General features: G+C 41.9%; 1 long non-coding RNA gene across 1 annotated transcript; it reads left to right on the forward strand.

The window, feature by feature from the left end:
- The first annotated feature begins 594 nt into the window (after positions 1-594).
- LOC117531213 lies at positions 595-17,091 on the forward strand. The gene is made up of 3 exons (XR_004566560.1): positions 595-607; positions 6,791-6,794; positions 16,965-17,091. It is a non-coding gene; the product is annotated as an uncharacterized LOC117531213 (long non-coding RNA).
- The last annotated feature ends 1,752 nt before the right edge of the window (positions 17,092-18,843 follow it).

Here is an 18,843-nt window from a genome sequence, read left to right on the forward strand (position 1 = left end):
AAATTGTCGTCATACTTATGCACAGTGCAAGGGTCCAGGGTCTCCGGCGTGCGCCCTGTCCTGTCAGCGCCATCACAAGAAGCAGCAGCACTGGCATTTTTCTTATTACTGAGCCAATATCACCCACGCACTGAGAATAATTCACCAACATCTGAGTGCTTAAAGTCACCCTGAAACAATGTGGTCTCTGCATCGCGCATTACCAGTACAAGATGGATCAAACCATCTTCCTCGGTCCTGTGCTCACTGGCCATGAAAAGTCATGCTGTCGAGAAGGCTTGCAAGAAAATAAATGTGACAATTTTCATGTGTTCACAGCGATAAAACCCTAGAACCAAACACAGTGCAGATCCACAGGAAGCCTACTTTTTAGACTTCCAGGCACTGGCTGCCCGCAGCATGAGTTAGCCGTTGATGCGCGGCAGTCTCTGGCAATGATGTTGCTTGCAGCCTCCCGTACCCCAAAGCTGCTGCTTTGAGCTACGACCGCAGATCAGTAAACACCACCCGCTGAATTTAATCAGCATATTAAATAAATAAATAAATGCCGATGATTTTATTATGTTCTTGGGAGACGTAATGAGAGTGAGTGAGCATGCGTGTGTGTGTGTGAGAGAGAGACAGAGATAGACACACATAGTTAAACATAAAGTTTTACTTCTTGCTCTAATGACCAGCGACAATATGTTCCTTGACTGTCAGTATACAGTAGTGTTCAGAATAATAGTAGTGCTATGTGACTAAAAAGATTAATCCAGATTTTGAGTATATTTCTTATTGTTACATGGGAAACAAGGTACCAGTAGATTCAGTAGCTTCTCACCAATCCAACAAGATTAATGATATGCACACTATGAAATTGGGCTATTAGTAAAACAAAGTAGAAAAGGGGGTGTTTGTTCACAATAATAGTAGCATCTGCTGCTGATGCTACAAACTCAAAACTGTTATGTTCAAACTGCTTTTTTAGCAATCCTGTGACTCACTAAACTAGTATTTAGTTGTATAACCGCAGTTTTTCATGATTTCTTCACATCTGCGAGGCATTAATTTTGTTGGTTTGGAACCAAGATTTTGCTCGTTTACTAGTGTGCTTGGGGTCATTGTCTTGTTGAAACACCCATTTCAAGGGCATGTCCTCTTCAGCATAAGGCAACATGGCCTCTTCAAGTATTTTGACATATCCAAACTGATCCATGATACCTGGTATGCAATATATAGGCCCAAACCATAGTAGGAGAAACATGCCCATATCATGATGCTTGCACCACCATGCTTCACTGTCTTCACTGTGAACTGTGGCTTGAATTCAGAGTTTGGGGGTCGTCTCACAAACTGTCTGCAGCCCCTGGACCCAAAAAGAACAATTTTACTCTCATCAGTCCACAAAATATTCCTCCATTTCTCTTTAGGCTAGTTGATGTGTTCTTTGGCAAATTGTAACCTCTTCTGCACATGTCTTTTATTTAACAGAGGGACTTTGCGGGGGATTCTTGCAAATAAATTAGCTTCACACAGGTGTCTTCTAACTGTCACAGCACTTACAGGTAACTCCAGACTGTCTTTGATCATCCTGAAGTTGATCAATGGGTGAGACATTGCCATTCTGGTTATTCTTCTATCCATTTTGATGGTTGTTTTCCGTTTTCTTCCACGCATCACTGGTTATTTTGTCCATTTTAAAGCATTGGAGATCATTGTAGATGAACAGCCTATAATTTTTTGCACCTGCGTATAAGTTTTCCCCTCTCCAATCAACTTCTTAATCAAACTACGCTGTTCTTCTGAACAATGTCTTGAACGTCCCATTTTCCTCAGGCTTTCAAAGAGAAAAGCATGTTCAACAGGTGCTGGCTTCATTGTTAAATAGGGGACACCTGATTCACACCTGTTTGTTCCACAAAATTGATGAACTCACTGACTGAATGCCACACTACTATTATTGTGAACACCCCCTTTTCTACTTTTTTTTACTAATAGCCCAATTTCATAGCCTTAAGAGTGTGCATATCATGAATGCTTGGTCTTGTTGGATTTGTGAGAATCTACTGAATCTACTGGTACCTTGTTTCCCATGTAAGAATAAGAAATATACTCAAAACCTGGATTTATCTTTTTAGTCACATAACACTACTATTATTCTGAACACTACTGTATATCGTCGCTTGGGACAATATGTGCCGGCGACAATATGCACTAGCGACTTTGAACATGGCATGTATTGTTGTGGCAACAATATATGCCATAACAGTCTCTATCTCTCATTTTCTTATGCTTTATTGGAGTGTTTTCTTCAAGTCCCAAATACAGTATTTGTATGTGGAATCCTCAGCCAAATCTTCAATGTCGCTCCATTCATCCAAGTGTATGTTTTCTGTTGCTTCCCTTTGACCTCGTTTGATTGTACATTTAGAGCATTTATCCAGTCCAAATTCCATACCAATGTCCTTGTAGAAGTCATGACTGCCTCCACGAGCCAACTGAGTCCCTGCTCCAAGTTGGCAAAGATCTTCAAGTCATCCATAAATAGATGGTTCACCACTTCCCAATGTTTCCTTCCTCTGCCTCCACCCAAATCATACCTGATGTCATACTCCTTCAAGATCTTCCTCAGCAGATATATGCGAAGTCCGAATAAAAGTAGTAAGAGCAGGGGTATTCAACTCCAGTTCTCGAAGGCCGGTGTCCTGCAACTTTTAGATGTATCCCAAGTTCAACACACTTAAATCAAATGGCCGAATTACCTCCTCAGTATGCAGTCATGTTCACCAGAGTGCTGCAAATTACCTCATTGACTGACTCAGGTGTGTTGAAGCAGAGACACACCTAAAAGTTGCAGGACACATCAAGGACTAGAGGTGAATACCCCTGAGCTAGAGGCTGTCTCCTTGGAATATCCCTGTCTGCACTTGTATGTCTTCAATTATAATCTGTCCCTCTGTATGATTGAGGGTGATGGTGGAGTTCCACTTAGTCATCTGTCTCCTCAGGAAAAATCTAATTTCCTCATTAATGATGTAGAGTTCTAAGCACCTCATGATCCAGGAGAGTGGTAAGTAAGCCTCTTCGGCTGTTCCCTTGTTTTGCACTTTGGGTCACCACAGCAAATCCAAGGTGAATCTGCATGTTGGACTGGGACAAGTGTTACACCGGATGCCCTTCCTGACGTAATTCCACACACATGGAGAAATGTGGCAGGGGTGGGATTTGAACCGGGAACCTTCCACACTGAAACCAAGTGCATTAACCACTTGGGTTATGCTGCGTTTACACATGGGCAAGACACGTTACGAATGTCATATTTGCATCATTCTTGGCACATTCCTGACATTCTTGACATGACTTAATGCATCTGAATAAGTTTACACGATAGCACGCAACAATGCGGAACATTATTCTTGACCGTGCGTAATGATTCCTGATAATTCTCCAGCAACACATGCCATTAATCATAACATGTGGTAACAGGTTGCAGCATGTTGTGTGTTGGGGGGTGTGGCTGGACATTTTGGTGTTCTTTTCTTTGCTCTCCAGGTGGCATGGAAACTGATTTGTCTGTGGAAAAGGTGCTGACTGAAGAGTCCTTCACCCTCATCAACATCATGTGCAGCACCTGTGGATGGTGCTCACACCCTCATCAACGTCATGTGCAGCACCTGTGGATGGTGCTCACATGCAACCTTAAAGACTTTCAGCTGAAGCAGATAATTGGATGGCGTTCTGCATTTAAGCCATGTGTGATTCAAGCAGAATTGCTTGGAACTCGACCTTGTGATGTTCGTTTGTGAGACGCTGAGGATGAGCTAATATCGTTGGTGATTCGTCTAGATGATCGGATGAAGGAGCGTGGACGCGAGAGAGGGCGGCCATCAGAGCGGGTTTTTTCGTCTCGGGGCTTTCCCCGACACAGATCTGGGCCGCCTCTTCTTCGCCCCACTGAGGCTCCTCCGACGGGACCTCTGGCTCCTCTTGCTGACGAGCCCATGCAGCTCGGACGAGCGGAGATCACTGTATTGCCCCAACATAGAAGCGTCAAGAAAAATAATAGTGACGTATCTCCAGGTGTTCTGGGACAGGCAAAATAACACACACACACACACACAAAAAAAAAAACTTGTATGGGTTAATGTTTTGTTTTTTTTGAATAGGGGTTATTATTTGTTTGGGGAGTCAGAGGCGTGTCTGGTGGAGTGAACGTTAGGCGGTTAGAAGCCCGTCTGGGCTCACTTGATCGTTATTTTTTATGTGTTTTTAGGTATTTTCTGTTTGGGTTTTTGGGTCGTTTTATTTTGTTGTTTTTTATTTCCCTACATCCCTAACCCCAACCTCACTTGCCCCAAGACCGTTTGTCTTGTGGGTTGTGGGGTGGTGCAGGTTGGTCACGCTGAGCGTTCTCAGAAGACCTCTGCACCTAGGGGGGGGCGGTGTTAGGGGCGTTTTTTTTGGTTTGGTTAGGACCCGGTTCCACTCCAGCCTCGGTGAGCCTTTGTACCGTTCGTCATTGGTGTTGCCGGGGTGTGGTGCAGCGGGAACATACCTCAGTTGGAGGGGTGGGCCGATCTGTTGCCGTTCGCCTTTTCGGTAGTTCCACCCCTCCCGAGAGGCTTGGGTATGGTCGAGTTGGGGCACCGGACGTATTTCCGGTTTTCCGCTGCGCCTTGGGGTTGGGGCTGGGTTAGTTTTTCCTGTTCCCTTCCCCGGCTTTATGTTTTGAGCCGTTCGCCAAAATTGGGCCACCGAGGGGCTCTGGGATGGACCTGGGGTCTTTCGGGGTGCCGGGGAAGGTAACAGGGTTTACGGTAGTTTTGTGCCCCTGGGGTTGTTTTAGGTAGTTCTCCGGGGGTTGGATTTTGATTTTGTTTTGTTTCCTTCCGGGTTCCACCTCCAGGGTTGATGGGACGGTCCTCTGGGGGGGAATTGGCTTGTGGGGCCGACTAGCCAGGTGTGGCCGGGTCTGGGGTTCCGGGGTTGTGGGGGGGGTGCCTCCTGGGGTTTGATGGTACGGTCCTCTGGGGGGGCGCCGTTTGCTCCATGTACACCTGGGGACCTTTGTGGGATTCCGGTTCTGGCTATTCCTCCTGGAACCGGCGGTAAAGGCCTTCTGGGGGGGGGGGTTGGGCTCTGCAGGCCGTTCTGGGGGGGTTGTTTGTTATTTTTCTTTTATGCATTTATGTTTGTATTGTGTTTGAGGGGCTGTGTTGGGTTTTTGCGTTTGGGAGTTTTTCTTTTCTTCCCGGGGTTGGATGAGACGGTCCCCTGGGGAGGTTTTGGGTGGGTTTTATGTTTTTTCTTGTGTGTTGGATTATACTGGGGACTGTTTTGGGTTTTTTTGTTGATGCCAGCCGGCCTTCCAGCTGCGGTGCCCTGTCCTGCTGTCTGTGGTGGACCTTGGGAGCGTTGTGCTGTCTGCTTCCTGACGAGGACTCCGGCGGGAGGTGCTGTTCTCGGGCCTGGTCGGTTCGGTCGCCAGGAGGCTTCCCGTTGAGGGGGGGGGGGGGGTACTGTTGTGTGTTGGGGGGTGTGGCTGGACATTTTGGTGTTCTTTTCTTTTCTTTGCTCTCCAGGTGGCATGGAAACTGATTTGTCTGTGGAAAAGGTGCTGACTGAAGAGTCCTTCACCCTCATCAACATCATGTGCAGCACCTGTGGATGGTGCTCACACCCTCATCAACGTCATGTGCAGCACCTGTGGATGGTGCTCACATGCAACCTTAAAGACTTTCAGCTGAAGCAGATAATTAGATGGCGTTCTGCATTTAAGCCATGTGTGATTCAAGCAGAATTGCCGGGAACTCGACCTTGTGATGTTCGTTTGTGAGACGCTGAGGACCGCGCCTGGGTTTGACACATCGAGCCTGTGAAGCAGGAAGGGTGAGAGACACATGCTGTCAGCACACATCAGAGGTGACTAATTGTTTGACTACTCGTTGATAGTAACTTGGTATTTTGTTGCGCAGTATATTTGAATTGAGATGAGAATTGTGCAGCTCACTTCTCACTGCTGTGACGTGCGGACGAGTGATCCTCCACCTGTTGTGAGAAGCTGCTCATTTGCATAAAGTTGAAAATACAGACCTGAATGTGTTGCTGATAGTGTGTGTCTTTTGAAGGATATTAGTTGTAACTGCTGACTTACCTCACCTCTTCTATCCTTCGCAGAGAGTCGGTTTGTCGTGTCCACCTGGGGGGTGTTTGGCGGTAATAGTGAGTCCAGAAGCGCCGGGCTTCGATCCTTTTGGGCGCTGGAGAGCATGCCAGCCTTCACTCCACCAGAATGACGCTGTTTTAGTTTCTACACTTTATTATGCACCAGAGGGTGAAGAAATAAATTGTTTTTGTTATTGGAACCGCTTTCTGGTTATTTTGGCGCTGGGTTCCGTCAGACGCAGGTCCGCTCCTCAACCTGCGTCGACACATAACACAGCAGTTCCTGAGGACACCTGACGCCTCTGCGTCAAATCATGACATTCGTGATCAGCAGCCAAGTATTTATACTTTGTGGCATTCGTGAGTTGCTGTCATCATTTGTAAAAGCAGCTTTAGGGTTTTGTAATCAATCCAAGCCATGCTGAGATTTCTCCTCTATTTTTTTTTTTTTTTTTTTGCAGTCCTCCAGGATAGCTTTGTTTATCAGTAACTGGTCTTTAGCTCTTTTTCTGGAACAACCTTTCTGTTCATTTTCCAGGTAGCCACCAGTGTCAAAATGTTCATAAAAGGCATCAGCTATGATTCCTGTTGGTCATTTGTACGTTGTTGTTAGGCAGCAGATGGGTCTGTACTTGTTGGGAAGCTGTGTTTCCTTGGTCTTTGGTACTAGGCTTGTGTTCTCAGTCGTTAGGCAGTCTGGTACACACCAGTCTGGCAGTCTGGTGTGTCCTCTTCTCCAATCAGAATTTTGGTAAAAGCCACTGCATAGTGGTGGTGCAACGCTGTCCGCCTTTACAACCAAAAATTTGGGATTTTGTCGCTTGAAAGTTACTGTATTCACTCATTTTCTTTCTGATCTCCTCTTCAGTGATTGCAATTGCTGGCATTTGCAGTTTGTCTTTGTTTTTCTGTTTTATTATTTCAATCCACTCTGGCTCTTGGTATTGAGTGTTCAAAGAGTGGTCTCCAGAATTTTTCAACTTATTCTCTCTCGGGTGACTGTTGTACTTCTATTGTGTCATTTGCCAGCTTCCTGTACTCTAGCCTGGGCTTTTTTGCAAATTGCTTGTTTATCTGTTTTGCTTGTATTTTCTTGTCTTTGTTCCTAATCTGTGCAGCAAAAGCTTTCACTAAGGCTTGATGGTCACCCAGCCTCCCACCCAGTTGTTTATCTTCAATATTGTATTTTCATTTAATGTGATTTACTTTAAGGAGATTCCTTTTATGGTTTTGGCTTCCAAAAATGTTGATATCTTGGAGATCTCTGCTATTATGCGGTTGATTTTTTTGTTGTAATGTCTTTTTCCATTGTCACACAGTATTCTTTTTAATTGTGGTTATTTTTCTCTCCAAATCTTGTGGGGCTAATTTACTTTGTATGTATCATGCCGCTCCATAATTTAGAGTTTAAAATCGGTCAACGTGGTTCCTTCTGGGACCAGTTTAGCCAGTCCCAGGTTAACTTTATGCAGGATAGTTTAGAATTTTTTTATTCTCCTTGAATTTAGTCAGTTTTGGACGCTGTCCATTTTTCTTGTTTCTTCAGTCTTATTTGCCAGTTCTTCTTCTAGTTCCTGCTGTTCTGGGCCTGTGTGCACCTGTATATTGTTTAGTGGATGAGTTATCATGTGTGTACAGGTTGCTCTTTAGCCCAAATCTTTTACCACATTCAGAACAGCCAAATTGTTTTTGTCTTGACTTTTTATTTCTCTTAGATTTCTTTTTTACAGAGTGCAATGGGCCCCAAACCTGGGGTCTACAATTGCATCCTAATCATTACTGGCATTGTATCCGAAGGCTCTCTTCAAGATGGTGACCGTTCCCTTAACTGAAGATATCTGCACCTCATGGGCACTTGGGTGACCAGGGATTGCCTCAAGGTATTTGAGGTTCTTCTTTATAAGCCCTGTTGCTCCAACCACAACTGGTGTAATATCAATTTCTTTCAATGACCACGTTGTTTGTAGGTCATTTTTAAGGTCTTGGTATTTCGTGATTTTCTTCCTTTCAGCTCTATTCAGGCCATAGTCATTGGGGACTGTCACATCAATCATTTTTGCTGTCTTCTCTTTTTGTCTTTGGTTTTTTTTTCATTTATCTTTGACGTCTTTTTAATAGAATGCAGTGGGCCCCAATTCTGGAGTCTAAAGTTGCACTCTAGGCACTATAGTTATCCTAACCAGAGCTGGCATTGTATCCGAGGGCTCTCTTCAAGATGGTGATCGTTCCCTTAATTGCAGAAAACTGCACCTCATGTGCGCTTGGGTGACCGGAGATTGCCTCAAGGTATTTCTTCAGGTTCTTCTACATCAGGCCTGTTGCCCCCACCACAACTGGGATGATATCGATGTCTTTCAATGATAATGTTGATCATAGGTCATTTTTCAGGTTTCTGTTTTTCATTTGCCTTGATTTTCCTTCTAATAGAGTGCAGTGGGCCCCAGACATGGAGTCTAAAGTTGCACCCTTAACATTACTGACTGTATCCGAGGGCTCTCTTCAAGATGGTGACCTATCCTCTCCTGAAATACTGCTTTTGATCTCCTGCCTCACTTCTCATGTTTGAGTAAGCGAAGCAGTGAAAGATCTTTTTCTTCTCCCCAATGGACCAATTTACAATGATGGAGTTTCACTGGATTCTTTTAGCCCTTTGATGGTGTTGTTGCTGGGGTCCAGGATCAGAACTATCTGGTGGATGACCCAGCTGATCTGGTGGATGACCAAGCTGAGTGCTGCCACAGAAGAGATGTCTCCCCGCAGCACTGGGAGAAGTTGCACGAATTATCATGTGTGTGTTCAGGTTGCTCTTTTGTCCAAATCTTTGACCACACTCAGAACAGAGTGTCAAGAAGGTGGCTCTCAAGGACCGAACTTGGCCACCCCGGTATACACTCTCAGCAGCTGTATGACAGAATCTGCATTTATCATTTTTTGAGATCCCAGCCATTTTTTTGAAGCCATTTGTTGGAAGTCCCTGATCCTGTGCTCCAATCAGAATTCTTTCTCCATCAAAACCAAGTTCTCCTTTTTTTTAGCCACTGCATTGATCCAACTTTGTTGATGTATTCCTTTTCGAGTTCTTCTTGGAATCGTCCGGCTCTTTTGTGCTGTTTCCATCTTTCCACTCGATGTTTTCCTTCTCTTTTGCTGTATTGTTCTCTGGTTTGTCTTGCAAGTTTTGTTGCAGGCATGAGACTGTTGATTTCTTTCTCTTGTAGAAGTTTTTTGCCAGTTTAGTGACTGAGGTCTGTTCAGTTAAGGTCTTCTCGTGGTGTTGTGCGACCTTTTTTACGATTTCTTCTTCAGAGCTCTTTAAGTACTGTCCAGTACTTATTATCGATGCTCTGTAGGCCTGGTTGATTTCAGTGAGACCCAGACGCCTTCTCTGTGAGGGAGATATATTCTGTCCATGCAGTAATTTCTGTATGTGATTTTGTGGAGGGTGAGCATTTTCCTGGTTTTATCCACAGCTTCTCCTCTTCTTTAATATCCTCCTTGTCAGCACTCAAATTCCATTCCTGGTGTTCAGTGAGAGTTTCTTCTTTAATCACCAACAATGGCTGCATGTCTGTAAAGAAACAAATTAATTAACAGCACTCATTAAAATAAAGTATCAGAATGGTGAATTTGACCTGATGACTAAGTTGTTGCACTGATGGAACTGATAAAGTGGAAATGTACAATGGGAGGATTTGTTTTACATTTTAATTCAGTCTTTCTCTTCCAGAATTGGCTATTGTAATGTTTTATTTTCTGGATTGTCACACAAGACTATGAGATGTCTACAGACTGTACAGAATACTGCTCCGCGTGTTTGATTAAGACCAGGAGGTTTGATCACAGCCGTTCTGGCTTCATGTGACTCGAAGAGCAGATTTAAGGATTTGTTGCTGATATATAAGGCTCTAAATGGTCATGAACCCAAATACAGTGGCTTGTAAAAGTATTTGGGCCCTTGGTATTTCATGCATTTTAATTTGTTTATTCCATTTCAATTGCAATAAATAAATCAGGCTTCTCAACATAAAAATTCCAAAATCTATCTTACTTAAACTCAATCTCAAAACAAATCTCTACAATTTGATATAAATTAATAAAAAAGAAAAAAGCCAAGATGGTGGGTTGCATAGGTCATGGGCACCTTTGGTGTAATTCCTGTAAAGAATCAGTTTGATTGCCAGTTTTCTTCAGACAAGTCAGGGGATGGATACATGAACATTCCCAAGTCACTGAATATGACTTTCAATTACGAGGAAATACAAACAGTATGGCACGCTATGGTAAATCTGTGTGGAGTAAATGGTACTCAAAAAAATTGCCATTTTATATATATATACGAGGTCTGTCAATAAAGTAACGGCCCTTTTTATTTTTTTCAACCCTCGTGCGCATGCGTGAGTTTTTCCACGCCTGTCAGTGACGTCATTCGCCTGTGAGCACGCCTTGGGAAGGAGTGGTCCCGCTCCCTCGTCAGATTTTCATTGTCTGGAAATTGCGGAATGAAAAGGACTTTTTCCATCAGAATTTTTTCAGAAGCTGTTAGAGACTGGCACCTGGAAACCATTCGAAAAATTTATCTGGCTTTCGGGGGAAAATGTTACGGGCTTCACAGAGAATAAGGTCTGTTACTACAGCTTTAAGGACCCCTTTAAGGACGCTCGGCGCGCCGCGCTCCGAGCTGTGACGACGTGGCACAAGCCACCAGACCATTTCTAAACAGATGGCTCTGTGGATACGAGACCGTCGTGTGCTCTTTCTCTGGTTATCACAAGAGCTGGACATCAGCCATTTTCCCTCAGATTTCACTTTTAACAAGAGATGCACATGCGCACGAGGGTTCAAGCATGTCTGACGTAAAAACATATGAATGAAATCCATATAGTTTTTGAAAAAAAATAAAAAGGACTATTACTTTGACAGACCTCGTGTGTGTGTGTGTGTATATATATGTATGTATGTATGTATATATATATATGTATATGTATGTATGTATGTATATATATATATGTATATATATGTATATATATATATATATATATATATATATATATATATATATATATATATATATATATATATATATATTATAGTTTTGACCATTTGTGGGGCCAATTTTTCATATTTTATTTTACCGATACACTTCTGTGAGGAGTGAGAGAAATGGGAAACATAACTCAGGCTTACAAAAAAAGTAATTGTCCCTTGCTGTTCAAGTTGTGACATGTACAATGCACTGTGAATGATTATGTTGCATTTATTCAGATAACAATGTTGGTCTTGTACATGTTGTGACATGTACAGAATGAGGAAAATATAATCAATGCTATGATCATGCTGCACAGATGAGTCATTGGATGCTTCTTTGCGTATTGTGATAGGTTTTGTAGTTTTAAACATAATTATAATATGTTGACATTGTTCAGGAAAAACAAAGAAAAGTTGAACAGTTGATAAAAATGTTATCAAAGAATATCTAATTAATTGTTGTACTTATTTCCATCATGGTCCCCATGACAACACAGAAAAACGAAGAAAGACAAAAAACTTTTTTTTTCCATTTAACCTGGAAAGTCCCATTGAGATTAAAAAACCTCTTTCAAGGAAATACACAAATATATACACAAATTAATAAAATACAAAATTATTGTCTCTCTCTCTCTCTCTCTCTCTCTCTCTCTCTCACACACACACACAAAACTGTTGCGGCATATCATGACAATTTGTACCATTGGTCAAGGCACATATTGTAGCTGGTGCAGTGGATTGTATGTAATGACACACCTGGCACATATTGTCTCTGGTGACAATATGTATCGCAGTGGGGCCATGAACGTCGGCATATATCGTCATGGCAACAGTATATGCTATAACAGCTGTCCCCTTAATGTGTTTATCCTGAAGTATTTAAATAATATTCAAGAATTCAAGGATTCAAAAGAATTTTATTGTCATATGCACAAAGGAACATGTTCCCTGCACAATGAAATGTGTTTACTGCATTTAACCCATCCTAATTGCCAGTTAGGAGCAGAAGTCGCCTTTAGGCACCCGGGGACCAGCTCCAGATGTATGTCCTGCCTTAGGTCAACAGCAGGGCTGAGCAAACCATGACCGGCCTCATGACGACAAACGACACACACAAACAACACACATAAGCCGGCCTGGTACATGAACACATATAAAAAGCACACACAAGGTAAGACTTGGGAAAGAAAAACTTTCATTGCTGCTGCATTGAATCACGCAGCAGCAATGCAGGAAAAAACCCATCAGCACAATGAACAATGATCACACACAACAACAGGACGAGAGACGACGACCGAGATTTGTAAGAGTCCAGTTATCAGACAGAACACCCGGAGGCCGCCTTTAGGCGCCATCAACGGCCTTGCTCGTCCATTCTGGAGGGAGGAAGGGCCCAGCCCTGAACAGTCCACAGTCAACGTCAGAGCTGGAGAAGCTGAGGGCGGGGGAAGACCAGGGGGTGAGGCATGAGCGTTGTTCTTCTCCAGGAGGTTTTTATCACAGCGGCCTTGAAGTGCAGCTGTGTTTTGGGAAGCCGAATGAAAATCCAGATTAGCAGACGCCTGAAAGATTCCACAGTCTGAGACAGAGTGGCTTCCAATACATCTGAATTAGGAGAGTGGTCATTACTGACGATCAATGCGGTTTTCCAGTGCAGCCATCTTACCAAAGATGGTTTCCAACGCGCGGTTAACACCTGCCGACTGAGCTGACACTGCCCTTCCAATCGAATCAATCATGTGGGGCAGCATGGACGGGCCAATTATTGTCGCTTCCACTTTCTTAATTTTCCGGTAAACCAGCACTATGCCTGCTCCACACAGCAGGAACCCGGTCACCACCATGCCAAATATATACACATCTTCGACATCCTCCACAGACAGCGTGTAAAGGCACATGACCTGCCATTTCCTCCAACTGTCCATCACGTAACCCATCACATGTGTCCCGGCAGGACAGGTCGGGTCCTCCGCTCCCGAGTGTCTTGTAGAAAAAATAGTGTCAATTGCGTTCAGAGACCACTTTAACATCCATTTTTGATGTTTCCAGAAGAGCAAAGCTGGTAGCCTCACAGACAACACGCCACAGAAGCAGGAAAGATGAGGGAGGGAGAAGAGAAAAATGCGACCGTCTCGGCCGCGAGCAAGGAGGCAAACAAAATAATAATATGGAGGTTAAAGTCTTTCTATCATATGATGTTGCATTAGAAAAGCGCAGCAATGGTTTGTGAGTGAATTACAGTAAGAAAGTATTTAGTCAGTACCTGATTGTGCAAGTTCTCCTACTTAGAGGTCTGTAATTTTCAACATTGGTACACTTCAATCATGAGAGACAAAATGAGAAAAAAAATCCAGAAAATCACATTGTAGGATTTTTAAAGAATTTATTTGTAAATTATGGTGGAAAATAAGTATTTGGTCAGTAACAAAAGTTCAACTCAATACTTTGTAACATAACCTTTGTTGGCAATGACAGAGGTCAAACAGTTCCTGTACAGTAGTGTTCAGAATAATAGTAGTGCTATGTGACTAAAAAGATTAATCCAGGTTTTGAGTATATTTCTTATTGTTACATGGGAAACAAGATACCAGTAGATTCAGTAGATTCTCACAAATCCAACAAGACCAAGCATTCATGATATGCACACTCTTAAGGCTATGAAATTGGGCTATTAGTAAAAAAAAAGAAAAAAGAAAGAAAAGGGGGTGTTCACAATAATAGTAGTGTGCCATTCAGTCAGTGAGTTTGTCAATTTTGTGGAACAAACAGGTGTGAATCAGGTGTCCCATATTTAAGGATGAAGCCAGCACCTGTTGAACATGCTTTTCTCTTTGAAAGCCTGAGGAAAATGGAATGTTCAAGATATTGTTCAGAAGAACAGCGTAGTTTGATTAAAAAGTTGATTGGAGAGTAGAAAACTTATATGCAGGTGCAAAAAATTATAGGCTGTTCATCTACAATGATCTCCAATGCTTTAAAATGGACAAAAAAAAAAAAACAAAGTCGCATGGAAGAAAATGGAAAACAACCATCAAAATGGATAGAAGAATAACCAGAATGGCAAAGGCTCACCCATTGATCAGCTTCAAGATGATCAAAGACAGTCTGGAGTTACTTGTAAGTGCTGTGACAGTTAGAAGACGCCTGTGTGAAGCTAATTTATTTGCAAGAATCTGCCGCAAAGTCCCTCTGTTAAATAAAAGACATGTGCAGAAGAGGTTACAATTTGCCAAAGAACACATCAACTGGCCTAAAGAGAAATTGAGGAATATTTGGTGGACTGATGAGAGTAAAACTGTTCTTTTTGGGTCCAAGGACCGCAGACAGTTTGTGAGATGACCCCCAAACTCTGAATTCAAGCCACAGTTCATAGTGAAGACAGTGAAGCATGGTGGTGCAAGCATCATGATATGGACATGTTTCTCCTACTGTGGTGTTGGGCCTATATATCGAATACCAGGTATCATGTGTTCAGTTTGGATATGTCAGAATACTTGAAGAGGTCATGTTGCCTTATGCTGAAGAGGACATGCCCTTGAAATGGGTGTTTCAACAAGACAATGACCCCAAGCACACTTGTAAACGAGCAAAATCTTGGTTCCAAACCAACATTAATGCCTCACAGATGTTAAGAAATCATGAAAAATTGTGGTTATACAACTAAATACTAGTTTAGTGATTCACAGGATTGCTAAAAAAAGCAGTTTGAACATAATAGTTTTGAGTTTGTAGCGTCAACAGCAGGTACTACTATTATTGTGAACACCCCCTTTTCTACTTTTTTTTTTTTTTTACTAATAGCCCAAGTTCATAGCCTTAGTGTGCATATCATGAATGCTGGGTCTTGTTGGATTTGTGAGAATCTACTGAATCTACTGGTACCTTGTTTCCCATGTAACAATAAGAAATATACTCAAAACCTGGATTAATCTTTTTAGTCACATAGCACTACTATTACTCTGAACACTACTGTAAGTCTTCACCAGGTTTGTACACACTGTACTGGTATTTTGGCCCATTCCTCCATGCAGATCTCTAGAGCAGTGATGTTTTGGGGCTGTCGCTGGGCAACACAGACTTTCAACTCCCTCAACAAATTTTCTAAGGGGTTTACGGAGCCACTCCTTCATTGCCTGAGCGGTGTGTTTGGGATCATTGTCATGCTAGAAGACCCAGCCACGTTGCATCTTCAATGCTCTCACTGATGGAAGGAGGGTTTGGCTTAAAATCTCACAATACATGGCCATGTTCATTCTTCCCTTAACACAGATCAGTCGTCCTGTCCCCTTTGCAGAAAAACAGCCCCAAAGCATGATGTTTTCACCCCCATGCTTCACAGTAGGTATGGTGTTCTTGGAATGCAACTCAGCATTCTTCTTCCTCCAAACACGACGAGTTAAGTTTTTACCAAAATGTTCTATTTTGGTTTCATCTGACCACATGATATTTTCCCAATCCTCTTCTGGATCATCCATATGCTCTCTGGCAAATGTCAGACAGGCCTGGACATGTACTGGCTTAAGCAGGGGGACACGCCTGGCACTGCAGGATTTGAGTCCCTCTCTGTGTAGCGTGTAGCCTTTGTTACTTTGGTCCCAGCTCTCTGCAGGTCATTAATCAGGTCCCTCCGTGTAGGTGTGGGATTTTTGTTCACCTTTCTCATGATCATTTTGACCCCACGGGATGAGATCTTGTATGGAGCCCCAGATCAAGGGAGATTATCAATGGTCTTGTATGTCTTCCATTTTTTATAATTGCTCCCACAGTTGATTTATTCACACCAACCTGCTTGACTATTGTAGATTCACTCTTCCCAGCCTGGTGCACATTTACAGTTTTCTTCCTGGTGTCCTTTGACAACTCTTTTGTCTTGGCCATGGTTGAGTTTGGAGTCTGACTGTTTGAGGCTGTGGTTAGGTGTCTTTTATACAGATCACGAGTTCCAACAGATGCCATTAATACAGGTAACAGGTGGAGGACAGAAGAGCTTTTTAGAGAAGTTACAGGTCTGTGAGAGCCAGAAATCTTGCTTGTTTGTGGGTGACCAAATACTTATTTTCCACCACAATTTACAAATAATTCTTTAAAAATCCTACAGTGCGATTTTCTGGATATTTTTTTTCTCATTTTGTCTCTCATAGTTGAAGTGTACCTATGATGAAAATTACAGACCTCTCTCATCTTTCTAAGTAGGAGAACTTGCACAATCAGGGACTGACTAAATACCTTTTTGCCCCACTGTATAATCTTGTTCAGCAGGAGAACAATTTGCTGTTTTCTTAACTGTCTCCACCTCATTTTACCTTAAATCCTTGGACGCAAGTGTTTCTATAAAAAAGTAGATGAACAGATTATGATTTTTTAAAAAAACTCAGAAGGATTTTTGTTGTTTATTATTTTAATCCATGTACATGAGGTACATACATACTTGAGGTAATCCCTGGTCAGCCAGGTGCCCACGAGGGGCAATTATCAACAATTAAGGCAGAGGTCTCAAACTCGTTCCAGAAAAGGTGGAGAGAGTGCAGGCTTAACTGATTCCATCTGCTCAAAGTGATGTTAATCAGTGAAATCACCTGGTGGAGTGGGTAGTTGCAAAGAAGACCTGCACCCTCTCGATGCTTTCTGGAATGAGTTTGAGACCTCTGAATTAAGGGAATGATCACCAGCGTGAAGAGAGCCCTCGGATACAATGTTTAGGGTCCAACTATTGACCCCGGGTCTGGGGCCTGTTGCATTCTATTAAAAAGAAATCCAACAGAAATTTAAAAATGTGTCCGTCAGTGTGTCAGCAGATTTGGACTAAAAGGTGGTGTGAAGGTGTGATGTGTTTGAATGTTCATGGTGTTTAAGCTGTCACCAAGGTGTTACAGTAGTCGAGGTGTGAGATGGCGTCTGTGTCAGGAGTCCTGCTGCATGCTGGGACACTTTGATTCTAAGAATGTTTTAATGTTGAATTAATAAATTTTGGGTAAGATATCAAGGGGTTTGGGGGGGGGGGGCATTTATTTGTGGATATTTCTTTTTCTTTTGCCTAATCTCAGCTCTGTTCACAATTCTTCCTCACAACATTTATAATTTTGTTGTAATCATAGACTAGTTGTTTGAACAATAATAAAATTCACCCAAAATGCTTCTTTTCTCCAGTTTGATCAATTTTAATTCTGATGGTTTTGTTTGATTCATTGAATCTCTCTTCTTGAATACAGAATTTTGATATTTAAATTTTGGGGAAATATCAACTCTTAATCATGAAAACTATGAAATTCACCTAAAATGGAGCATATGTTCCTGAATTTCATGTGTTCTAATGGAAACAGTAAGACTGCATTCAAGAAAATTTACAGTCATTAATTGTTTTGGAAAAGAACCTCAACTTCCAGCAAATTTCTGTCCCCTAATACAGTTAGTATAAATACTAAAATGACTAACAAAATTTACAGCCATTGGTAAAGAATTTTATTTGGGGTATGTCATCATTTTCCTCGCCTGCATAGTGCGGGGAAATAGTTGGGAGAATAAACCCAGGTGAGCTCTGGTTATTAACTAGAACTGGTTCATGATGTCTGCTGCTATACCTGTAAGGTCAGAGGTCGATGGTGGAGGTGGAACGAGGAGTGTCTTAAAGATGAACAACATTTTTCTTGAACCAGCAACATTTCAGATTCTGTCATGAAGAAAATTTGGTGGCAGAAATGCTGGAAGATCAATATGACAGAAGAGATGGACATGAATTGAGGACAACAGGGTGTCCAGATTTACAATGCTGCTGTTCAGCTGCTCTGATCATTTTGTCACTCTGACTCACAGTAAAACAACATACTATTTAAAGTACTACAGAGTAACATTACATTGATATTAATATTAAAGTGCCACACAATCAAAAACACTCAAGTGGATAATTTGATGTTTTTCTGTGTGAGTTGCAAAAACAGGTGCAATGATAAGTTTGTTCTGTTTAAAAGTTTAGATTTATGTGACACTATCTTTCTAACACGAACGAAGCCAAACACCTAAAAATAAACCTGTTTTTTTTTTTTTATGAAGTGACGGCCTTCTGCTTACGTAAGTAAAAAGAAAAATATGTAAACTGTATAAAAATCTAACTACAGAACTCTTCAGAAAGTATAACACGTTTTGTTTACACTTTTTCAACTTCTACCTTTATAATTGTAAACACCTTTATCAGACGCACGAGGGCAGCATTTCACCAAAAATAAAGGTGTTCAGAGGATTTTCATGAAGAAACCATCAGTTTGTCTGAAAGCACCAAATTTGGTGTTTATGTTGATGAAACAGTCCACGAGCCGAGGAGGTTTTCCGTCCTGTTTAAAGAGAATAAATTCTCTGATCATAAAGATTCTATAAGTGTATATTTTAGACTATTTATGACTGAATGTTCTGGAGTTATGGGTTTAAAAACGGCAGAAAAGGTGACAAAAGTCAACTTCAATACGCACAATGGTCAAAAGTTAAAGTTGCTCCAAATGTGATGCAAATTATTCTGGTCAGTCAAATACCCTCAGTCAAATTCATTTTTATCATTGAAGATCAAAAGTCTGGGTGTGGGACAAGCACAAAATGGCAATATTTGCATATAATGATGCTGAAATTTCTTAAAACACTTTCATTGTAAAGATAATTATAAAAGTGTGAAATTTCCCCTTTTTT

This window comes from Thalassophryne amazonica, chromosome 18 (assembly GCF_902500255.1).
Source record: "Thalassophryne amazonica chromosome 18, fThaAma1.1, whole genome shotgun sequence".
In the NCBI taxonomy this organism is placed as follows: Eukaryota; Metazoa; Chordata; class Actinopteri; order Batrachoidiformes; family Batrachoididae; genus Thalassophryne; species Thalassophryne amazonica.